This window comes from Grus americana, chromosome 19 (assembly GCF_028858705.1).
Source record: "Grus americana isolate bGruAme1 chromosome 19, bGruAme1.mat, whole genome shotgun sequence".
NCBI classification, from domain to species: domain Eukaryota; kingdom Metazoa; phylum Chordata; class Aves; order Gruiformes; family Gruidae; genus Grus; species Grus americana.
Window position 1 is genome coordinate 247,331 of NC_072870.1, and position 11,429 is coordinate 258,759.

The following is an 11,429-nucleotide window of genomic DNA, read 5'->3' on the forward strand; positions in this document are numbered from 1 at the left end:
CAGTGCTGGGGTGCACCTGGTGCGGAGGCTCAGGTCTCCTCCTCCCAGCGGTCCTGTGCGGGGTGGCTCTGCATAGGAAGAGCCTTTGGTGTCCTAAACCAGCCAGGCAGAATGTCCCAGCAAAACCCAGCTCCTGTTCCCTGTGAAATGTCCGGCCATCAAAATGCAGTGTCTTGACAAAGACCTCTTCCCCATGGTCCTCCAGGTTCACGCACTGAGCAGATAATCCCTGGAACCAGACCTATACCTCGACGAGAAATGGCCTGAGCGAACCCTGCTCACATTTAAATGTTTCCATAGAAAAATTAAGATGCCCAGATTAAACATCCATGGGACCCTGACTGATTTTAGAGAATCAAAATGGCAAGATGACGTTTGCCAAGCAAATTGATGTGGGATATGAAATGAAGGAGCACCAGCCGACTGGGAGATGCCATCTGCCCGTGTCGGAGAGATTTCTTGGGAGCCTGTCAGACATGGGCTTAGCCCGGGCGTCCTGGTGCACCTGGCAGTGATGCAGCTGCGGGATGAGACCCCGGGGTTTAGGGGCACAGCGGGGCTCCCCTCATGGTGCTACACCACCTCCACCACAGATACATTTGGTGTTGGTGGCTTTTAGGGGTTCTTCCCTGCAGCCCTCCTCCTGGCCTTTCAGTCTCCGCTGCCCTCAGCTCCAGGATAGCGTCGTGGCTGCTGCGCTGCCTCCGAGAGCCCTGACCCCTCCGCGTGCTCCATGCCAACACGCTGGCGCTGGGCCTTGGCGCTGGGGGTGCGAAGGTCTTCCTGCGCCACGGGAGCAGCCCGGAGCCGCGGCGGGGAGGACACCCGGGCTAGGAGACGCTGCTCTCAAGCTGCGTCCTTCATCCTCCCCCAACAGGTGCCGCGTCCTCCTGAGCCGCACGGAGGGGATAGGCGGACATCCCTGCCCGTGGCTGGCAGCGCTTCAGGGAACGAAACCCCGCTCGCTCCTCCTGCCGCCTGCAGCTCCGCCAGCAAAGCGCTGCCTGACGGTTCGGTCTGCCGTGCCCATCACCGACGGGGCTTTGCTCGGCTTTCCGAGCAGCGCGGCTCGGGCCCCACGCCGGCGGCAGGGCGGTGCCGCCCCGGGCAGCCAGGCCTGGGGGACACGGCTGGCCCCGGCACGCGGCCGCGCGCACGGCCCGCCTCCCCGCGCGCTGCCGGTGCCCCCCGCGCCTGCCCGCAGCGCTGGGGCGCGGCGCCCCCTGGCGGCCGCGGCAGGGACCCGCGGGGGTCAGACCCCCGGCACCCCCGGGCGGGTGGAGCGGAGGTGCGGGCCCCTGTCCCACTCCTCCAGGAGAGCACCCACCATTGGCGAGCTCGGCCCCCCTGGGGACAGCACCCCCGGGTCAATGCCAGGGTCGCCCTCGCGGGATCCACATACATTCCCATATTTTCCCATGTTCTTCCCCGAATCACCCAGATCCATCCCCTTCCCCACCTTCGCTTCCTCTCTTGAACGTCCCATAACAAGTCCTGTGCAAACCCCAAATTCTCTTTCCCTGCATCCCGAAACGTCTCCCGTGCCCCCAGGCAGACATACCGCCCCCCCAGCAGGTGCCTTCACACCAGGGCCCTGAGGCGTGTGCCTTTGAGTCCCTAGCTTGGGTTCCCACCTGCCCTCGTGCCTCTGTGCTCCCCCAGGCTCACGCAAATGGGACTCACATAGGTTGGTGGCTCCCAGGAGGGACCCAGAGGGGTGTTATTTGGACTCCCCCTCCCACCAGTGTCTCCCTGTGCTCCTTTGCAGGTAGGCAGAGGAGCTTCATGGCACATCCACCAGGCAGGGAGAGTTCCTGTCACCAGGAACAGGGCTTAATTTAGGCAAGTGGCAAGAGCACTGCGCATTTCCAAAAAGATGTCCCCTCTGCTGTCACCCCCACGAGCCCTCCCCATCGAGGCTGGGAGCCCCTGTTCTTTTGTCTTCTCCTGTCTTCTCCTCCTGGGGAGGCTGGGCAGGCACATCAAGGAGGTGTCTCTTCAGTGCCCAAGTCCACCCATGCACACACTAGCCACCCTCCTGCCCAGAAGGAGCCACAGCAGTGGGTGCAGACCAGCTGAAATCACACCTGGTGCCAGCACCTCAGTGCTCAAGCCTCAGCACCTTCTCCAGCCACCGTCGGGATCCCCACGGATGGCTCCTGGCATGGCAACACACTTCCATGCCCATGCCACACACTGCTGCCACACCCCCCCACAAGCCCATTGCCTCCAGGAACAACCTGCAGCCTCTCCAAGCAGCTCCGCTCATCTGCCCCATGCAGACACGGGCCCAGGTCACTCTGAGACAGGACTGGTGCTCTTCAGAGTGCTGCTGCCCGCTGGCTTCTGTGGAGAGCCGAGACCATCTGGGCCAAGGGGTTCCTGCATGGGAGGGGACCAGCTTTCCTCCAGAGGATTTGAAGCTCTTGCTCCCATCACATACACGTATCAGCTCAAAAAACAGCTCATCGCACACTAAGAAGTGGAACAGGCATCTGGGTCTGTGTTTGGGCCACCACCATCTGGGTGCCTTGCAAGAGCCCTGATATGAAGGGATGATTGTGGACACCTCGGCTGGGAGTGCGGGAGCAGGGTCTCACTGCACAGAGAGGTCTCGCTAGCACAGCTTAAGAGTTGGGGACAGCTGTATCAGTTACCTGGACACAGGCAGCTGTTGCAGGGCTTCTCAAATGTTTGTGCTGCACTTGCTCACTGCAGCTTGTTAGGGCAGGGGCTCACTTCATCCACACCCCACGTGAGGGGTACAGAAGGCCTTGTTGCTGCAAAATGCTTTAACACCAAGGATGGTCTCACCCATGGAGGAACATATGAAGCCACCATAATACAGCAAGAAAAAGCCCATGTCTGGTGTCCTTCCATGTTGTGACAGCTCAGGTCTCTACTGCCCACCACGAGGATTCACCTTCCTGCCTCTGCCTCCACCTCCCCGAACATCCCTTTGCCTCCTGCTGAGGGAAGTGGCCGTTCCTCAGGCAGCGCCATGTGCCTCTCCACACTCACCCCTCTCCAAGGCGGGTGAAAAGAATGAAGCCTTCCAGACCCAGCTCTCTATCCTTGCCTCTCACCAGAGCCAGGACACCATGGTCTGGTTGTCCCAGCTGAGACCGTGGATGGGTCTGACCATGCTTTTGTCTGTCGCCACACTGGAGCATCCTTTCCCCTGCTAGAACTAACACTGAACATCTCATCCTGCCTGTCCCCTCATGGCACCGCTGTGGCCTCACAGCTCAGCTCTGTCCGCGTTGCCACTGCTCAGCATGCCGGGCAAGATCTCCAGGCTGCCAGAGCAGGGACTCCTGCTAGCAAGACAGGTCAGCACCTTTCTCCATGCCAGACATTGAGCAGGACCACCCTGTCTCCATCTGAAGTACCCTTTCTGGCTAGGTCCCATCAAGAGGCTTCCAAATAAACACTTTCCTCCTCTCTTAAGCTCCCCAGCGTACCATGGAAGCTAGCATTCCCACTTTGCAAACTTCCCTGCTTGCTACACAACAGCCTTTCCCATTTCTAGTCCCAACAGCTTCTCGCCTCCAGTGAGGACTGCAGGTCCCCTCTCCCTTCCCGCCAGCCCCCGGCCACGCGCCCTCCCTCCAGTGCTGGGAGCCACCTCCATCTCACACAGGGCTGCAGGATCTTCCTTGTGTGGCAAAGCTGAGACAATGGACTGAGCAACACCCTCTCAAGCAGCCTCTGACCCCAGGAACTGAGACACGGCTGTGGGCAGATCAGCTCCCCAAAAGCCCTGGAGACGCAGGGACAAAGTGGAGGAGGCTCAGACAGCTCTTCATTCCTGCTGCCAGCAGCAAGGACTGCAAAATAAAGAAGTCAGAGACACACTTCACTTTAACAGCGCCTGCATCTGCGCTTACGAGGTTTCAGGTGAGTCAGGCAGCTGCCAGCACAGAACCCTGAGCAGTCACACACGTTCCACTTACACATGAAGAATTACAAAGGTATCTGAGCAGAGGTTGCAGGAGGATGGCTGGTGAAGTCTGCGGCTGATCTTAGACCACTCCTGCTGTTTCTGAGGACTCGTCTCCATTGGGAGAGACTGGGCTGCAGCTGCCGATGGCAGGAAGAGCTCAGACATGCACAAGGCGGTGCAGAATTAATCCTCACCAGAAATGCCGAGAAAACCAAGCCCTTGGCCCTGAGTGTGGCTGGCAGCGTGGCCATGACTGAAATCCAGAGCTCAGCCAGGCTCCACGTGACGTGGGAGCAGGGCCTGCAAGGCTTGCAGCTCAGCTGCTGCTCACAAACCACCTGAAACCATTCATTCATTTTGCAGCCGCTCCTGCCACTTCAGGGACATTATTCCCTCTTGGAGGCATGGGACAGAAGTCCTGGAGCAGCTGCCAGAAGTAACATGTCAAGGAATAGACTGGAAAGCTGTCCAGGGATGGCAAAGACCAGAGCTGCAGAGAGCAGCAGTGCTGAGGGAGCCAGGAGTCTTACTTGGTGCCAAGAGCACAGGCCAAGCCTTGTGACATGGCAGAGACAGGATCTCAGAGGCAAGGCAGGGATGGGGTAACGAAGATGGGCCACTGCACACCCCCTCCCTGCACGGGGAGCTCCCCCCAGCACCTGGCTGCCTGCACGTGCTCAGGCCAACACGGAGGTGCTGGGGAGGAGCGGTGCAGGGGAAGACACACACGACCACAGTCACAAGCGGATCCAGCTGATGAGCTGTAGGTTCCCTCTCCCTGTGCTAGGGGAGCAGAGATGACGCCAACGGCGATTACTCCAAACGCCTGTCTCCATGCCAACGGTCATTAAAAAGTTGCTTTTGAAAAGCTAATGTCATCTACAATGTCCTGCGCCCAAGCGACAGGAGGATGCTTTGCCATGGCTTTTCTGAGGACGGGACTCCTGTTCCCACGCTGCCTGTGGGGCAAGAGTCCAGCTGAGCCCCTAGGAGCGGGTGACATCAGTGAACAAGGGAGATGACGTCAGGAGGGAAGGGAAACTGTGCTATGACTTGCAGAGGTTGAGGTAGGGCACCCAAAAAGGCATCTGACTGGTGTGGAAAAAAGGGAAGAGCTGTGCCCTGTGCACGAGGGGTCTCTCCCCAGGCCGCAGGTTTGGCCAGCCCAGGCTGGTAGGGTGTGCTGCATCCACACCACCCAGCCGTTCTGCACACCTTGCACCATCTCAGGGTGTTCCTGCTTGGCCCAGAGAGCCTGGCGAGGCCAGGAGCCCCAGGAAGGCGGGGGTGGCACAGGCTGGTGTCACGGAATCACGGCTCAGCTCTGGTCCCATGGGGTGAAGGGCTGCAGGGGTGCACAAGGGAGCAGAGCGTTTGTGTGCTAACAGCGAGGGGCAAGAGGCATAGCTGGGTGCAAAGAGAAAGCAGGGCCAAAACTACATCCAGAAAAGAATAAACACAAAGATCTATATGTATATAGATGTCTGTGTGTGACATGCACACAAAGAAGAAAAAGTCAAGATGGGACAGGAAAGGGGAAAGGATGGAGAAGGAGGGGTGAGAGAGGGGAAGAGGGAGCGAATCCAGCCCTTACAAGCACAACTGCAGTGGAAAACGTTCGACATTGCAAGCAAAGCATTGAGAAGCAAGCTGGGCTTGGTGTTTCCAGCAGCAGCAGGAAAAGTGGCCGTTCACTTGGGTCTACAGCTTATCTGATCTCTCAGACTCCCAACGGCATCGCCAGAGCCGTAAGAGAGCATCAAAGCGATCACAAGGAGACTAGTGGCAGAGAACAAGATATCACAGGCACTGGCAGTGTGGGACGGGAACCCCCCAGAGAAACAATAACCACCTGGCAGGAATCACACGCTCCCTCCTCCTCACGCCTCCAACAGCAGCCTGACAACAGGCTTTGCTCAGCTCATGCACAAGCTGCCGGTGTCAACTGCTCTGTACAAGAAAATTTGCTACAGCAAAAAAAAAAAAACATCTGGAAGGGATGATCAGTAATCTCCATCTTCATGTAAAGAACAGGTTGAACAAACATCTCTCTTGATTAAGTCAAGGTGATGTTGCCTAAAGGAAAGCAGTGGGCTGGATCTTGATGTCCAGCTTGACCTTTCTGACTTTCTAAGGTCAGATTAAGTCACAGAAAATTCACCTTTCCCACCTGCCCAAAGGACCAGTCCTCTCATTCTCAGATCTGGAATCACACACCTCCAAGACAAGTTTCTCTTTCATGCATTGCAGAAATCCTCCCAACTGTTTTGAAAGTCACATTATTTTTTTTTAAAGTATAAGAACTTGTGAATAAATTATAGAGAAGTCTGATTCTATCAGTCTTTCCTGATTTTTTGTGTTACTCTAGAAAAGGATCTTGACGGATGAGAAAGGGAAGTCCTTCCAGTCTGCATGGCACTAGGGTTCACTTTAAAAACCTGCTCGAACCAAAGAAGTGAGAGACATTCAATCAAACCAAAGCAATCATTTCAATGCAGGAAAAGGGGCACACGGGCACTTAGTTTTCAACTGATCCAATGAAGTGTGATTTTGCTCAGGTCAGGTGTACTCTGCCTTGCATTGAAATATTGACATTAGCTCTAGAGAACACAGGCTGCACCTTGAGAAGACAATAAGCATAATAAAAAGGCAGCTGGAGGCGAAAGGCAAAGCAGCCCACTGCTCCACTTCACTGCCAGGAGAGGGCCCACGGGGAGCTTTCTTCTAGTACTCCAACCCAGTGGCTAAAATTAAAATGTACTGAGCCAACAACATCCCCCGGCTGTTGTTTGATAATGACCACTTAAACCCCGCAGTGCAGATAAAACATGCCTCTCCTTCCCCACGCACCCTGCAGCAGCAAGGCAAAGCTCTGTAGGACACGTGTCTGCTGCAGCTCCTTCTCCCGCAGAGCCAGCAGCCTCACTTCACGCTCGGCCCGATGTCCGTCCCCAGCACAGCTCACACCTCCTGGGTGTGCAATCTCTGGCTGCCAGGATGGCAGCGTGGAGACAGGCAGCACAGCCCACCCCCCGGCCAGAACGTCCCCCACAGTCACATCGGGAGAAGAGCGCGGTGTCCCCGGCTCGTCACAAGTGCTGGGATGGGACCAAGCCAAGGAGGCGTTTGAGGTTTGGGGGCAAGGCTCTAGTTTGAAGTTATCACAGCCCAAATCTTCCTCAGTTGAGAGCAAAACCTGTTCCTGAGGTCTGAGTTCTTTGGTGGAGCGTTGTTCCCCCAGTCACATGAATGACTCATTTCTAGGTTTTCTGTTTCTGTTACATTCACACTGGAATTTCTAATGGCTGCTGATTTGCATCCTGCAAGCCCTGCCAATTGCCCACAGCCTTTTCGTCCACCAAGCCAACCGTTTCTGCAATTACCCTTTGTTTGCAGAGTTTATTTAATGAGACACCCAGAAGGCCCCTAGGGACTTTCAGCTGGCTCCTGCCCCCATGCAGACCACATTGCTGGTAAGATTGCAGGATTCAGCCTCAGACAGATGCCCGTTCAGCTGGAAGTTCAGCTGGAACTCTGAAAACCATCACAGCTCCAGCCTGCCCTGAAGGAAGAAGCAGACAAAGCTCAAGACAAACCAGCTACATTGCTGCAGCTGATGTAGCCAGAGCTGGGGGGCTGCTGGCCACGCACCAGGAACAGCACGGACCTCCGAGTCTCACTGCCAGACCCACTCTGGCCCCCCCAAAGCTCTGCAGCACCGTCGAGCCTGCGCCTGCTGCAGGCTCCTCCTGCCCTCCAGCTCCAGGTCACGGCATCCCCCCACCCGCCAGGCTGCTCTGTGCCATTAACTGGTGCCCGCCCGTCCCCAGCTCTCGTGCACCCACAGCCGCCTCCTCCTCTTCCTCCTGTTGAGTTTCAGAGCAAAGGCACTCCTTCGGTGCAAACCGCGGGGATGCTTCTGTACAGGGGAGGGAAATCCACATGGCTCCAGGGCCATCCCTGGCCTCCCCAGGGGCCATCCCCATTCCATCTGGACATACCTGCCGGATGTACCACCCCCATTCCAGCCGCTCAGGCTCCTTGGCAAGCTCAGAGCACAAGCCCCGCACCAAATGCCAGTTTTGATTAAAAGATCAGTGACATTTTCGTACATGCAGATGTATATGGAAATTTGCTAGTTTAATTTATAAAAGGGCATATTCAAAGAACATTTGCTGAAGGCTTTCTCCAAAACAGCTTTTGCGAGCACCACTTTGTTCTGGCAGGCCAAGGAGGCTGCAAGCACGAAGGTGGAAAGCTGCTAACAACGTCTTACTTTGTAAGAACAGCTCCTTTGATTATAACTATTTTTTATTTTTAAATTTTGCTCTCTTGAGTTTCTGTCAGATTTTACACTATTCGGTTTTAACTAGCAAACCGAGCGTCATTACGCAAACCTCGCTGCCCCTCCATGTAATCTCAGTGCTCAATACACCAAATCCTGCCGTACGAATGTGCTGAGCAACGAGCACGAGTCAGGAACCCGATCTTCCAGTCAGAGGAGTCCACTCTTTAACAGGATCTGCGTCACCTCAATCAGAAAGGTGTTTTGTTGCTTTATTGATAAAAAGAATATTCTCTTAACCTTGTAACTCAATCCTGAAAAGGGCTTCAGAGACCGCAGCCAGCTCGCAGCGATAAGCACAACAGAAACACCCAGAAGGAAATCAAGCACTGCTTAGGTAGCGTGCAATAAGCATACAGGGCCACAACATGAATTATGATAAAAAAAAAAAAGAGATAGTGAGCATGACCTACTCACGGAACGCTTCTCATCCTGGGCACTGAGGGGGTCAGTCTCTGTGAAACGTGACTGCAGCAATAAAGACCACGGTAGTGCACACACCTCAGTTCTGCTGCTCCGGCACCGGGTGCGTGCTGCGCAGCCGTCACGACAAAACCTGAAGCGGAGACCTGACTCGTGCACAAGACACATCACCAGCTCCAGGCCAGGCACACTGTGCTCTGCGGAACAGGCCACGCTGCCTAACACAGGCTGGCAGCCTCCTCCATCAAAACGGAGGGGTGGCAAGCGAGGAAGGGGAGCAAAAATCCTTTTATAATTGAAATTGCCAGACACATTCAAGCGGCCGGACAGATCTAGGAATTACAACAAAGGTCAAGGAGGAACAAATGCAGGAGTTTGGTTTTCCTGGTGCAGGCTGGGACAAGAGCAAAATGGCTGGAAGGGAGCGAGGAAGACAATGGAGCACCAGGGAAAAGGAGGCTGTTCTAAAAATCACACACGGCTGCAACTATGAGTCTCACGTTCCCTGGGAAGGAGGAACGTGCAGAGCAAAAGGAGAAAGGCCAATTCCTATTTCATGTTCTGCCTGTGAATTCTAACTTTACAGACACATCCAGACCTCCATGATCTCAGCCTGAGATTTTTCTTCTTACCCCTTATGCTGGGAGCAGAGGAGAAGAGCACAGGGAAATGTGACTCATGCACAAATCAACACAGCACTGTCAGTCTGCAGGCAGCCTTGGTCCTGTGAACTTGAGACAGGAACAAAAACAAAAAAAACATGGAAAACAAAGTGTGAGAAAAGTACAGGAGAAGAAACTGGGTAAAAACTGGGTACACACATGGTTCCCCAGGAAGCCATGCAGTGTACTGCAATCAGAGATGGAACAATTAACCATAGCTCACATGAACAGCTTGAACAGTTCAAAGTTCAGCTGCTGTGCAAATGTTATAATCTCCTCATCGTCTGCAAACCATCCAGCCCCAGCCAAAGTTCTGCTATGGACTAAGGGGAATGCGTGTTTTCAGTTGTATTCTCAAACAAAGAATCAGATACATCCACAGAGACGTTCTGTGACCGTTCTGTGACCATCTGCACAAGTCAAGGGCACCCACCCTCCCTCTGAGCCACCGGCAGGATGGTGGGCGCTCGTCTGAGAGCAAAAGCTGGGGGGTCTCCACCACCTACCCCAGCAGTGGCCGGTGCCCTCACCCAGACAGAGCTGCTGAAGGAGGAGGCTGCAGTGCCGACCTCAGGCTGCGGGAAGTGCCCGGGCCTTTCTCCGGGGGCGGGGGCAGGCAGCAGACATGCCTGCAAAAGGTGTGCCCAGGTGGAGGATCTCCTGGAGCAGGTGGCTGAGCCGCAGGAGGTGGCGAGAAGGCTGCGTAACACCAGGGAGGTTGAGGAGGAGTTAGGTAGCTGGTTCCAAGCGCAGTCTGCAGTGGACCCACGGCCCATGGCCAAACAGCCAAAAACTCCCCCACCGTGTGCACAGAAGGGAGGGGGGCAATAATGCAGAAGAATTGAAGCTTGTGACAGCAAGGGCTGGCAGGAGGAAGAGATTTCCCCCAAAGCCTGAGGGGCCCCTGCAGAACCGCTTCACTGCTCTGCAGACAGAAGAGGAAAGACCTGCCACGTCAGGAGAGATGCTGGAGCTAAGGCAGCCCGCTCTGCTCCCCGATTACCAACCAGTGACTGGAGAAGGTGACGGGTGACAGCAGCAGTACTTCCGAGAGTGCAGGGGCACCCACGTGCTGACCTGACACACTCCCTGTAGAGCTGTGCTGCTTACCGGGAGCGCGGATCAGGGAAGTCACCGAGAGACTACCAAGCCTTGTACAGTCCACTGACTGTTATCCGCTGCTGCTGTTTCACGTGGGCACCCATGACTCAGCGAGGAGCAGTTTGAGGAGCATCAGGAAGGACAACGGAGCCCTGGGAGCCGCGCTAAGGGACTCTGAAGCGCAGGTAGTGCCCGCAGTAGTTGCCCAGAGCTGGGTGAAGGATCACAGGTCAGCAGGAGAGCACCCAAAGTGCAGCAGAAAGGAATTCTAGTCACTCCAGCCAGTCAGCCAGCTTCATCAGGGCGGGGGGGGGGGGGGCAACTGAAATGCTCTATGCAAACGCACGTAGCATGGGCAATAGACAAGAGGAGTTGGAGATGTGCGCATGCCTGCAGGGCTGTGATCTCATCAGCATCATGGAGATGTGGTGGGATGGCTCCTATGACTGGAGTGTTGGGATGGAAGGGTACAGACTCTTTAGGAAGGACAGGCAGGGCAGACAAGGAGGGGGTGTCACCTCTATGTCAATGACCAGCTGTAGGGCATGCAGCTCCACCTGGGGACGGGTGAGGAGCTGACTGAGAGCTTATGAGTCAGGATTAAAGGGAGCACTGGGGAAGGGGACACTATAGTGGGGGTCTGCTACAGGCCACCCGACCAGGTGGAAGATGGAGTGGATGAGGCCTCTATAGACAGATAGGAGCAGCCTCACGGTCACAAGCCCTGGTCCTCATGGGGGACTTCAACCACCCCGATATCCGTCGGAAGGAGACACAGCAAGGCACAAGCAATCCAGGAAGTTCCTGAATGCATTGATGATAATTTCTTTCTCCATGTGATAGAGGAGCCAACGAGGAGAGGTGCCATAGTGGACCTTGTTCTCACCAACAAGGAGGGGCTGGTGGGGAATGTGAAGCTCAAGGGCAGCTTTGGCCGCAGTGACCATGAAAT